This window comes from Ictidomys tridecemlineatus, chromosome 7 (genome assembly GCF_052094955.1).
Source record: "Ictidomys tridecemlineatus isolate mIctTri1 chromosome 7, mIctTri1.hap1, whole genome shotgun sequence".
NCBI lineage: Eukaryota > Metazoa > Chordata > Mammalia > Rodentia > Sciuridae > Ictidomys > Ictidomys tridecemlineatus.
In genome coordinates, this window is record NC_135483.1 from 55,379,698 (window position 1) to 55,392,618 (window position 12,921).

Consider the following 12,921-nt stretch of genomic DNA (forward strand, 5'->3'; position numbering starts at 1 on the left):
TCAAAGAAGTAATGCTATTTTACTTCGTCCAAGTTTATACCATCGCTAAGGGAGCTACATTCACTTTAACACTGAAAACACTATTCAAGTGTTGTGAAGGTTGTAGAGCATAATCAAAGAAGAAAGAAAAATTTACGTTGTGTATCTGCCACATCTTAATTTAGGGACCATGAACAAATCATTTATCCTGAGTCTGAGCTATCCTTGTGAATGCTGAACAACAAAGGCCTAACTTAAGATATTGTAAGGATTGCAGGCACTATAAGTAACGTAGCTAGAATGTACATATCCAAAATAAATTATTGAAGTACAGAGGTTAACCAGACTAGAAGATGCTAAAGTGGAAATCATGAGTATATGGGATAAACCATATTTAAGAACACTTGTTTTGACCTACCAGGTAAAACTAACAGTCCACAGTACACTGCTATAATAGGCTACCACAGAGTATTGGTAAACAATAGAAGTTTTTTCAACTCACAACCTGGAGGTTGAGAATTCTAAAGACCATGATCCAGGGGCTACATATGGTGAAGTTTCTCTTTATGTCCTAATATGGCAGAAGACATCAGATGATAGAAGGAAAAAGGCTGAGCTCATCATTAATAAGGACACCATTGCTGTGATAACAAACCCATTCCTATGTCAATGCCTTTAATCTACTCTCAAAGGCTCTTAAGGTTCTGTTTCTCAATACTATTGCATTGGGGATTAGGTACTCAATATATGAACTTAGAGGGGATATTCAGATCACTGCATCAACCAACAGGAAGAAAAATAAAAGTCAAGTGCTCTAAGCAAAACACAAAGTTTAAAAATATCATCCTCATTATGACCATCATTAGTCATAAAAATTTTGTAAATTTAAATGAGTAATTTCAGGAGGAAGATATTCCTGCTAGTGCTTGCTAGTGGCCAGGGGCAAATTGCACTCAGTAAAAACAATAAATATATTTCAGATATTTTATGACCATTTGCAGATAAAAGCAAAAGCAAAGGTATAGACAACAAATAAGAGAACAGTGGAGGAAAAATGATAGGTTACTCAATGTAAAATAAATGTAATAATACAACTTCTATACTGACAACTTCTACACTGACACTTCTTTAGGTACTCCAGGTATTTTAGTAGGTAAAAAGTTGCAAAGGGAGGTTTTAAAGAGTAAAATAATCATATAAAATGCATGCATGCATTCCTTTCTAAAATTAACTCTTGTTTTTATATTTCATCAGTATAACTATATTCAGAATTTAGATTTTTCTTTCACAATATTTTTTGAAAGATGTTTTCATAGGGTAAAAAAAAATCTGCATCTGTGATCCTTCTACAATGAGGAAGGTAGTCATTTTATGACTTTTATTTGAGCCAGATGAAATTAAATGACAAACTTAAGGTTTCCTTCCTACTACAGCCCACTTTTTTTTAAGTGTATTAGGGACCCGTAATACTTTTAATGAATTCACTTCCAATGCTATGGTGACTGCTCCAAAAGACAACAATAACCTAAGTAATGATTGGCAGCAAGACCTCTACATTTGGATTTCCACACGGTTGCAGGCAAGATCAGAGGACTTTAATGATCACTGACCATGACATGTTCAGAGGTAAGAGCTGTTAGGCACTGTAGTTTGACATCTCCCACAATCTTTCACAACCTCGTTCTTCCGCATTTTGAAAGGTAAGTTCTGGTATACGGAGGCATGTCAGGCAAATGTGTCAAATCAGAATATGATCCTGGTTTGTGTATGTCTACAACCTTTGCCCCCTGCAACTCTTTAAAATGCAAAAAAGGAAAAGAAAATCTCTTTCCATGCTATGGCAATTGAAGTGCCTTACAAATTAGTACAGGTAGATCATAACAGAAATGACTATGCATTTTATAAACAGTTTTTGGAATGACTGTTCATAGTCATGTCTGTAAAAACCTAAATATGGCGTGTTTCTTCAATAAAAATTGCATATTTTGAGTCATTAGTTAATTCATTGTCTGACACAAAGCAATGCTGACATACAATCCAAAATCACTAGAATCCTTTCATCTGTTAATCAATTAAATCTATTTCTTGAGTAGACAAAATACCTTCATAGTTCTGAGTAAAATAGATTAGAAAAATGTATGCTCTCTTTTGAAAATTAATATAGAACCTAGTAAAAAGTCATGTAAAGGGATCTGGTGACAATTAAATGCATATATATTTGTAATTAAGTTACTCAATAAAGTCTAAACTATTAATCATAATGTTTTAATAATTTACAAATATATATATAGATTAATAGCTAGCAAATGTATGGTAATATATTATCATATCTACACATGACAAAACTTGTGACTTCATTTGAGCCACAGTAAATTAAGAAATAAAACTGAGGAACAGAATGTATGAATATCATGCCCAGGTTATTTGCCAAAGCAAATAATCTAACTCAAAGCTTCTAACTATTAGAGGATGTGTTATACAAAGTGCAAATCTTGCTTCAGTAGTCAGATCAGCCCATGGTGCTCAAAAGATGAAAAGGGGCAGACTTCTAATAAATACCAAATCAGGCATCATTTCAATGGTATATGTTTGACTTTCATTACAGGTAAATGTTAGTTTACATTTTAAAATCTATCTTTAGAAATTTTAGGTCAAGTTTTCTAGGAAAAGAAGAATTTCTTTTACAGTTTCTATATAGAGTTTCTGTATCTCATACATTTTTCTCCCCCCCAATTAATTTTAGGATCTTAATAATTAAATTTATGTTTCTTTGCTTCAGATTATTATTTTCTCATCTATAATAAATTATATTATTAGCCTCCCAATTTCCAAAGAGTAAACTGTTAGACAAAGAAGTATGCAACATATGATAATTATAGGCACTTAAAAAGTGTTTCTTGATTATGTATGTTTCAAAGGTTTTGAACTTCCTTATAATTCAGAAGAATTTTTAGCATTTTTAAGAAAAATTCTAATATCTGTTCCATTTCTTTCTACTCCTTGTACCAATAAAATGAATATACATTACTTATAATTATATCTCCTTTTGCTCATTAACCAACATAATAATTTATTTACAATGTAAAGAAGAAAAAAAATAACTCAATCAAATATAATGAAAACAAGTCAAGTGTGGTCATTTTGACACTAAGGGTAAAACTCAACTTCTAAGGATTTGATGACCTACATAGAAAAAGAAAAATAATTCTCATTCCCATAACTATAAATATTCTGAAACAGACAACAAAGGTATTATGTGTAGTAGGGTAATGGAATTTTATGAAAGTGTGTGGGCAAGAAGTTAAAATATAAACATTATGCAAGAAGGAAATTTTCATAAATTCATACTGTTTGGTTATGAACTTGCTTTTATTTTATAACATTTAATATTCATAATGTAGAAATAAAAAGGCATGCCATCTAGAGTATAGCTTTACATCATGATATGATGTTTTCATCAATGGTCTATGGCCCATGTGGGATGAATGCAGTTCTATAGATTGTCATTTTTAAGTAGTTGACTAATTTCCTTTCAAAAAGAAGACTAAAAATCTAAAGATTCAGAAATCCTTCAATAAGGTATAAATTCTGAATCAGAAATACTAAGGTAGCTGGTATTATAATAATATGAGTGCCACAGGGTTGCTTTAGAATATATTGCTATCAATTTCATTTCATTTGCTTAGGAAACCAAACCTGAACTTATTTTGCGTGCTGTACACATTTCCAAATGCTTATGTGCAAAAACATTTCTTTGCCATTACTCTCATTTTTCAAAAGGAATAAAAGTTAAATGTTTTAATTTTAACATTAATATTTTAAAATTAACTCTTAAGATACAGATTTGTTACTTTTTGGATATCAGCTTTCCTTGTGCACATCATGTAACCATTTTGCAAGTTTTGAAAACCTGAATTCAATAACTGAGGAAATGTTTACTGTTCCCCCAAAACATACACATACAAATCAAATAGAAAGCATGTTTACATCCTTTAAAATAAAATGCACGCACTTCTCATGGGATTGTCTATATGGTGTAGCTTCTGATCACTGAGGGCTCCAGTCCCTCAACATTCTAAGGCAGAGAATGGCTGCAGGGATGAGTAATGAGATCAAATACCTTTCCCATCTAGATCATAGCCTTTCTGTCTGGTCTGTGTCACAAGTTACCAGGAGTCATCATTACCAGTTGATGGGTGTTTAATTGTCAATGAGAAATGTGTCCTGGCATGGGTCCAATTCTTAACAGCACAGTGTTCAATGTTACAGAAATCACTATAGTGTGTTAGCCTCCTTATCTACAGAGCATATTGCTCTATGGATTTAGACAAGACAAAAAGCTCATTCAACCCTAACGAACTCTATTCAGAATAGAGATGAAGAACACTTTCTGAAAATTATATAACCTCAAAACCACACCATTAAAATACAAATTAAAGGAGGAGGATGAGTCTATTTAAATAAGCAACAAATTTCAATGGTATACCTAGAATGTGTTAATATTGCTGACAACTAAATGACAGAAAACTGTGGTTTGGGTTTCAGAGATTATGGAGAATGGCAGAGAATTAAATGCACAATTTTTATTATAGAAGATAAATTCAGTAGGAAAGATATAACTGAGGTACCATGAAAGCACAGAGAGTTCTCTTTTTCTTCATTCCCTCCTTCCTTCCTTTCCATCTTTCCTTCCTTCTTTCTTTCTTTTTCTTTGTTCTACTGCTGGGAATGGAAACCAAGGTCTTATTATGCTAGCCAGCACTCTACCACTGAGGTACACTCCCAATGTTCTTTTTTTTTTTGATTGTTCAAAACATTACAGAGCTCTTGATAAATCATCTTTCATACATTTGACTCAATTGGGTTTTGAACTCCCATTTCTACCCCAAATACAGATAGCAGAATCACATCTGTTACATACTCACATTTTTACATAATGGCATATTAGTGACTGTTGTATTCTGCTACCTTTCCTATCCCCTACTATCCCCCCTCCCCTCCCCTCCCATCTTCCCTCTCTGTCTCCTCTGCTGTTGTTCAATTCTCTCCCTTTTTTCCCCCTCCCCCTTGCCCATCATAACCTCTTATACTTTTGTGTATCATTGAAGATCTCCTACCATTTCCATATGCTTTCCCTTCTCTCTCCCTTTCTCTCCCCCCATTCGTCTTTGTTTACTGTTAGTCTTTTCCTCATGCTCTTCCTTCCTGTTCTGTTCTTAGTTGCTCTCACGCATAAATCAAAGGCATTCCTGTATATCAGCAACAAAACCTCTGAAATAGAAATAAGGAAAACCACTCCATTCACAATATCCTCAAAGAAAATAAGATACTTGGGAATCAACCTAACAAAAGAGGTGAAAGATTTATACAATGAAAACTACAGAACCCTAAAGAGAGAGATAGAAGAAGATCTCAGAAGATGGAAAAATGTACCCTGTTCATGGATAGGCAGAACTAACATCATCAAAATGGCGATATTACCCAAAGTTCTCTACAGGTTTAATGCGATGCCAATCAAAATCCCAAAGGCATTTCTTGTAGAAATAGATAAAGCAATCATGAAATTCATATGGAAAAACAAAAGACCCAGAATAGCAAAAGCAATTCTAAGCAGGAAGTGTGAATCTGGAGGTATAGCGATACCAGAGTTCAAACTGTACTACAAAGCAATAGTAACAAAAACAGCATGGTACTGGTACCAAAACAGGCGGGTGGACCAATGGTACGGAATAGAGGACACAGAGACTAATCCACAAAGTTACAACTATCTTATATTTGATAAAGGGGCTAAAAACATGCAATGGAGAAAGGATAGCATCTTTAACCAATGTTCTTTTAAATTTCATTTTGAGACAAGGTTTCACTAAATTATAATGATTGATCATGAACTTGAGATTCTTTTGCTACAGTATCTGAGTAGCAGGGACTTTAAGTGTTCACCACTGTGCCCCAGCAAAGTTCTCTTTTTCTGAAGACACTAAGAAAAAAAATGTGATATATGTGACATATTGAAAACAAAAATGGACTTGGGTCTCCAGAATGAAGTTTGCACAAAATGTGAAATCTTCCTCCAAATAATTCTCCACAGGTAGAAAGTACTATATGTGGGCAAGTGTATCCATCAAATTCTAGTCAGGAGATAGAAACTACTCCAGGGATTTGACCAGTAAAAATTTAATCTAAAGAATGATTAAATAGTAAATGGTGGTTAGGAACTACTACTACTACTACTACTAATACTAATACTAATAATAATAATAATGAATTCTAAAGATGTAGAGATAGCAAATGTATGGAGTAGCAATTTTGAACTTAAACAATTTAAGAAGAAAACAAACTTGGAAGAGGGTTTTCCCAAAGTTGAATGAGAAGGAAGATCACTGGGAAGCACAGTAGAGAGCAATCAAGCAGGAAATTACCTGTAAGACAGGAGAAAAACTTTTTGGAGAGAAGACATTGTTGGTCCATGCATAGAAAGAAGCCTTGGCATAGAAAGAAGTCTAGAAGTAGCCTAGGAATGTAGCATTCAGGAGCAAGAAGAAACTGCACTCCTAATAGTCTTGCATTATCAGTAGAGGGTACTGGAGGCAATCTTCCAATCTGATATTGCCTCACAATGAATGAGGTGACCAAGAAGAAATGTCTACAGGATCCAACTCCAGAATCACAAGGAAGTCACAGAATGCTGGGCTTGAACTGCATTTTTAACATACATCACTGGGGATTCTGCTACAGATGCTTTTTGGAGTACATTTTTAGAAAGACGGATGCTGATGAGAGATAATTCTTGAAAGCTATGAAGCAAGAGATTGGGAATGGCATGTTTGATTTTGTGTTTTCAGAAATACATTCCAGCCAGAGATGGATGGTACATGATAGTAGTGAAAAGAGTGATTATTGGATTTTCTGCTTTCTATAGATAGGTTATTGACTTATTCTATCTGACTTGATATGCAAATAATTGTGTAGCTATATAAAAGGTTTAATGATATTTGACTTAACATAACAGAAGACTATTATTTCAAAACTATATCAAACAATACATTTGTGCCAGTCTAGCTATTTGACTCCACTGGTAACAGCAAGGCCTTATCTAGTGATATATAGTATTTTGTGCAAAGTGGTTGTTCAATTAATGTTATTGATTGACTGTCTTGCAGGCATTTCTAACTGACAGGCATGTTACTGAAAACTAAAATAATAATACTTCTTTTCATTTAGCAAGATGGGATGACTGGGATTTAGCCATCGGCAGTGTAAACTACAAAATAAATTTCAAGATATTTGATAAGCTGCTACTTTGTTTCTAGGGAATAGCACACATGTTCATTTGAATGAATATAGGAAAGTTCCTACACATTTTATTTTAGAGTCTGTACAGAAACTTAGATTTCTTGACTGTATTATTTTGATGCCAAAAAAACATTAAAAATTTTAACCACACAACAAATAATAAAATATATGACATTTAGTTCAAATTATGATAAAATATTGATTACAAAGGATTAATTATTCCTATATAAAATGACCAGAGTAGTGCCTGACACATATGTTAACAGCATCTCTTGGAATGAAGGAAAGATAACGGTATCTCTGGTTTTGAGAATTTAGGAGGTTCAAGTTGCTTTGCAAATAAGATAGGCTTTCTATTTACACAGTCTCTCTTTTTTTGATAGAAATTCCTTCTATTTATTTTTTAAAATGTTATTGGGTCTTTGTTAGTTATATATATCATTAAAATTCATTTTGACATTATTATAAAACATGAAATGTCATTTGCACCCATACAGTCTCCAGTATTTATTCTTGCTCTCCTCTCTTCCTTCTCCTATTCTCATTTATCTACATTTATAGATTTTTTTCATAAAAAACTACAGATATACATAATGGTGAGCTTCATTGTGGTATATTTCTAATATACACAGGGAAATTAGCTGAGATTCATTCCACTGTTCTTCCCTTATCCAATCCCTCCTCTCTCCATCAATCCTCATTCTCTACTCCACTGATCTTCCTTTTATTTTGATGGAATACTACCCTGCCCCACACACCTTGTTTTCCCCTTTCTTTTTCCTTAAAGAAAACTTCCTAATATCAGAGAAAACATTCAACCTTTAACTTTCTGTGTCTGGCTTATTTTACTTAGTATAATAGTATCCAATCCCATCCATTTACTGACAAACGCCACTAAATTATTCTTCTTACTCCATTGTGTATATATAACACATTTTCTTTATTCATTTATCCATTGATATGTTGGTTCCATAAATTGGCTACTGTGAATTGTACTGCTATAAACATTGATATGGCTATATCCCTACAGTATGCTGATTTTACATCTTTTGGGTATAAACCAAGGAGTGGGATAGCTGGGTCATATGGTGGTTCCATTCCTAATTTAACAGTGTGATCCTCAGTCATTTTGCTTCCCTTTCAGCACCTTCATTCTTTGATATATATTATATAAATATAATCTTGCACACATCCTTTTATAATTTGGGTATTTAGTATATTAATATGTATCATTGTGCCTATCAATTAATTTATGTAGTATCATTCAGTATGTGATTTCTTCCCTGAAATGAATCTTTAGTGTACATTTGAATAAAGTTAGCCCTGACTATGAGAACTGAGATGTTTACTGTTAAAGGATTCATAAATATTAGCATTGAGCTCAAATCCAACCATGTTCATTGTAGAGGATTTGGAGGCCAAAGTCAAATTTTTCTCACTCTGCACCATATAGTTAGGAGAGAACAGGCAGGAATGTCACAAGCATAGAAAAGATTCAGATTTCAGCTTTGTTTCATAAAATTCAGGTTCCCTTGATAAAAGTGTATTGAATTAATTAATTAATAAGTAATTACAAATACAAATATTTCCTTGAATTTATTCTTTAATAGGCAAATAAACTCAAAATGCATAGCATATATTTGTACATACATATACCATATATGTATAATATGTGCATTTGTGTCTGTATATACAGGCTCTATACAGTAACTACCTACAAATATATACTACATGCACACACAAACTAATATATAGACACACAAACACATATACACTCCACCTCTCCCCACTTTCCAACCCAAGAGCTCATGGTAGGAACCAGGTTTTTCTTCTTATCTCTAAATCAAAATACCTAGAAATGAACTGTTCTCAAAAATATTCATTGAACTAAGTGTGAAATGATCTAAGGACATGAAATATTCTTTATACATTCCAAAAAATTCAATAAAAATGTTTTAAAGTTTATATACTAAATTTTCTGAGTAGAATTCAAACTGGTCCACACATAGCATGAAGTAAGTATAAAATATCTTAATTACAGCAAAACCAGTGACAAAACTTCCCATAAGATTTTACTTGGTGAGCTGTGTCTTAATATTATTAGGTAGCAATGAAGCTAGTTGATTATTTACATAAAATAAAATTTTATTAATGACTTTGTGCCAAAATGAATTTATATTTCTGTAGTTTGCTACAGTGCTTTTTCATTTTGAGCAAATTAAAAAGATAGCATTTATTTTTATTATTAAAATATAGAAAAATGTGAATAAGATTTTTAAACACCTATAAATTTCATCAATGATAAAAGTAATAAGTCTTCCAGTTTTTTTTCCATGAATGTGTTTCAAATAATTAAAATAATATTCCACACAGAATTTCATATTGACTATTGTTTTGATGTACTTATTAGAAATATTTTTTAAGCTTTGCAGTTATACTTGATACATGTATTGGCTTCAGCATGAAGTCATATTTGAACTTAATATTTTCAGGTAAAGTCATGCTCATCCAGATTATGTAATACGACATAAGTTATAATGGAAATGAAAACTCCATCACATAAAGAACATATTTGAATTTCATGCCATGTTTCATTGAACCAAAAATGCTTTGCTCTGTTTTTCATATGTATGTTAAGCAACAATAATAAAGAGGTGACATGTATGAATTGGTCTACTGTGTAGCAGGGACTATTCCCATGATTTTAGACTTTGGTATTTAGGCTTTATTTTGCACTTCAGTATTTTCCTGAATCTATTTGCTTTTCTTATCTTGCTTAGGTATATATTGGTAACAAATTAGCTATCCAAAATAATAAAAGAATTTCTCTCATATGAATCAATATGTCATATTAATCTCTATAATGTTGAAATATCACTCGGCCTATTTATTTAGTGAAATGGAGGTTGAAAAATTTATCATACCAGAAAAATAATTAGTCTTCCTGAAAGAACAAAGCATTTCAAGAGACTTTCTGACAAAATCATGTATTCAGTGATTGTTAACTGACATAAGTCAATAAATTCCATTGTCTTTAGTATTTATGTGGCTTTGAATTACAAACTGTTGTCACTTAACAATGGAGATACATTCAGAGAAATTTATTATTAAGTAATTTTATCATTATAGGAACATCATAGTGTAAACTTACATCAATCATCTTACGTGGCCTCTGATGCCATTAAGGGACATAGAAAACACAAGATATATGAGGTTGCTGCTGACATGACAGAGCATATGTTCATAGCAAACATTTTGGATAGGTAGAAGGGCACACTCTAAAATAACTATAAAAAGCATAGAAAAATAAATACACAAAACTGAAACCTAATCGTTTACCATTATCAAGTATCATTGTGTTAGTCAGTTATTTTGTTGCTGTGACCAAAATAACTGACAAGTAACTGCTCAGTCCACAGTCAGGAGACTCCCTTGCCCTGGTCCCAAGTTGAGGCAGAACATCATGACAGAAGGGTATGCTCAAGTAAAGCTGCTCAATACCTGGTAGTCAGGAATCAGAAGAACCTCAGGGGAGATGAATGCTTCCAGGCAGGCCCCCATGACCTGCCCCTCCAGCCACACCCAATCTATATACAGTTACCACTCAGTCTGTTCAAATTAGGATAGAGAGAAGAAGTCATAGTTCTCATAATCTAATCATTTCACCTCAAATCATTTCCTATTTCTGCATTTTTAGGTGCTTTGGGGGGACACCTTATTCCAGTCCATAACAATTATGCACTGTGCATAATTGTATGTGCTATACTTTCATATAAGTGGCAGCAAGGAGGGTTGTTTACACCAGCATCACCACAAACACATGTGTAATGTACTGGGCTAACACTGGTGGGATGTCTGTGATGTCACTATACGGGAGGAACAGTTCAGCTCCATCATCATCTTATGGGAACATCATCATATATAGGTCCATTGTGACCCAGATGTCACTGTGAGGTCCATGACTGCATTAGAAGCTATAAAATTTCACTTACTTTTTTTTTTTTTTTTTGTACCAGGGATTGAACCCAGGGGTGCTTAACCACTGAGCCACATCCCCAGTCCTTTTCAGGTTTTTATTTTGAGAAAGGGCCTTGCTGAGTTGCTTAGGACCTTGCTAAATTGTTGAGGGTGGCTTTGAACTTGCAATCCTCCTCCCTCAGTCTCCTATGCTGCTGGGATTACAGGTCTGCATCACTGAGCCTGGCTTTTCAATTGTTTATTCCAAGCAATATTATCAAGATAGTTTGTTACCTTAATCTTTAACTATAAAATATTTAGAGATATGATTCTTGTCTCCCCTTTTGTATTCTTGCTTTGTGACCTGAAATAGTAAAGGACATGGTGGGACAATTGTAATGTTTTTCTGATACTTCCTGCTTTTATTTCTTTCTTTATAATCTTTATTGTGACTGAATCAAACAAACTTTATATTAGCTTTATTTGAATGTTTTAAAACTTCTCATGAGGTTTTGACATTTGGTTTTTCATACATTCTCACAAGATGTGAAGAATTCATAGGAAGAAAATGTACACAAAATGTGTCTTAAATGAAATGCTCTTTTTGAAAAATTTAAAATGTCACTAAAATTAGTTTGTATGCTTTTGAATGTAAATAATACTATAAAGGTTAGAAAGACTACATAAATTGAATCTCTACTATATTGTTATCGACATTCTAATAAACATGTTTGAGCTTAAAATGTATGACATTCTAACTAATATTATCTAGCAGTGTATTATTAATGTTTCCTACTTTAGTTTTCTTAATATTGTTTCTATACATAAATTCTGTATTCTTTTTTTGTAATTGTACTCTTTTAATAATATTTATTCAATAATGCATTCATATTTCTTCTGAGATTTGCATCATTAATATGTCAGATTTTCAATCCACATTATCTAAAGAGATCTTCAGATAGAAACAATTAGTCTGAATGACATACTATGTATTTGTTTATACTATTTATTCATAATTTTTGGAAGGAACTGAGGCCAAATTATCCTGAGAATTATCAGCATTATATTTCTGTCAATTTTCAACCTTTGGACTTCTGCCCTCACAAATTTCAAAAAATTATCAAAACTAGAAAAATAAAATGGAACAGGAAAGAGGTGCTGTTACTCATAGGAGAGATAGTTTCACTGAAAGACAGTCTTTGTTCTGCTTTTCATACTAGAATTTTCCTGATGAGTAAGTCACCTTGTTTCTCTGGGTTTTAGTTTTCTCATTTGGGGTAGGATCGGGTTTTGAGATTACTAAAGTTTTCTCTGACTCTAAGTTTTATGAAAGCAGTTGTTCTGCCTGTAGTAAATGGCTCATGGTTACATTTTTTATAAATTGCTCTTATTTTTTATATACATGACAGCAAAATACATCACAATTCTTATTACACATATTAAACACAATATTTCATATCTCTGTTTTTATATAAAGTATGTTCACACCAATTCATGTCTTCATACATGTACTTTGGATAATGATGTCCGTCACATTCCACCATCATTGCTAATCCTCTACCCCTCCCCTTCCCCTTCCACCACTGCCCTATCTATAGTTCTATTCCTTCTATGCTCTCCCTCCCTACCCCACTATGAGTCAGTCACCTTATATCAGAGAAAACATTCGCCATTTGTTTTTTGGGGATTGAC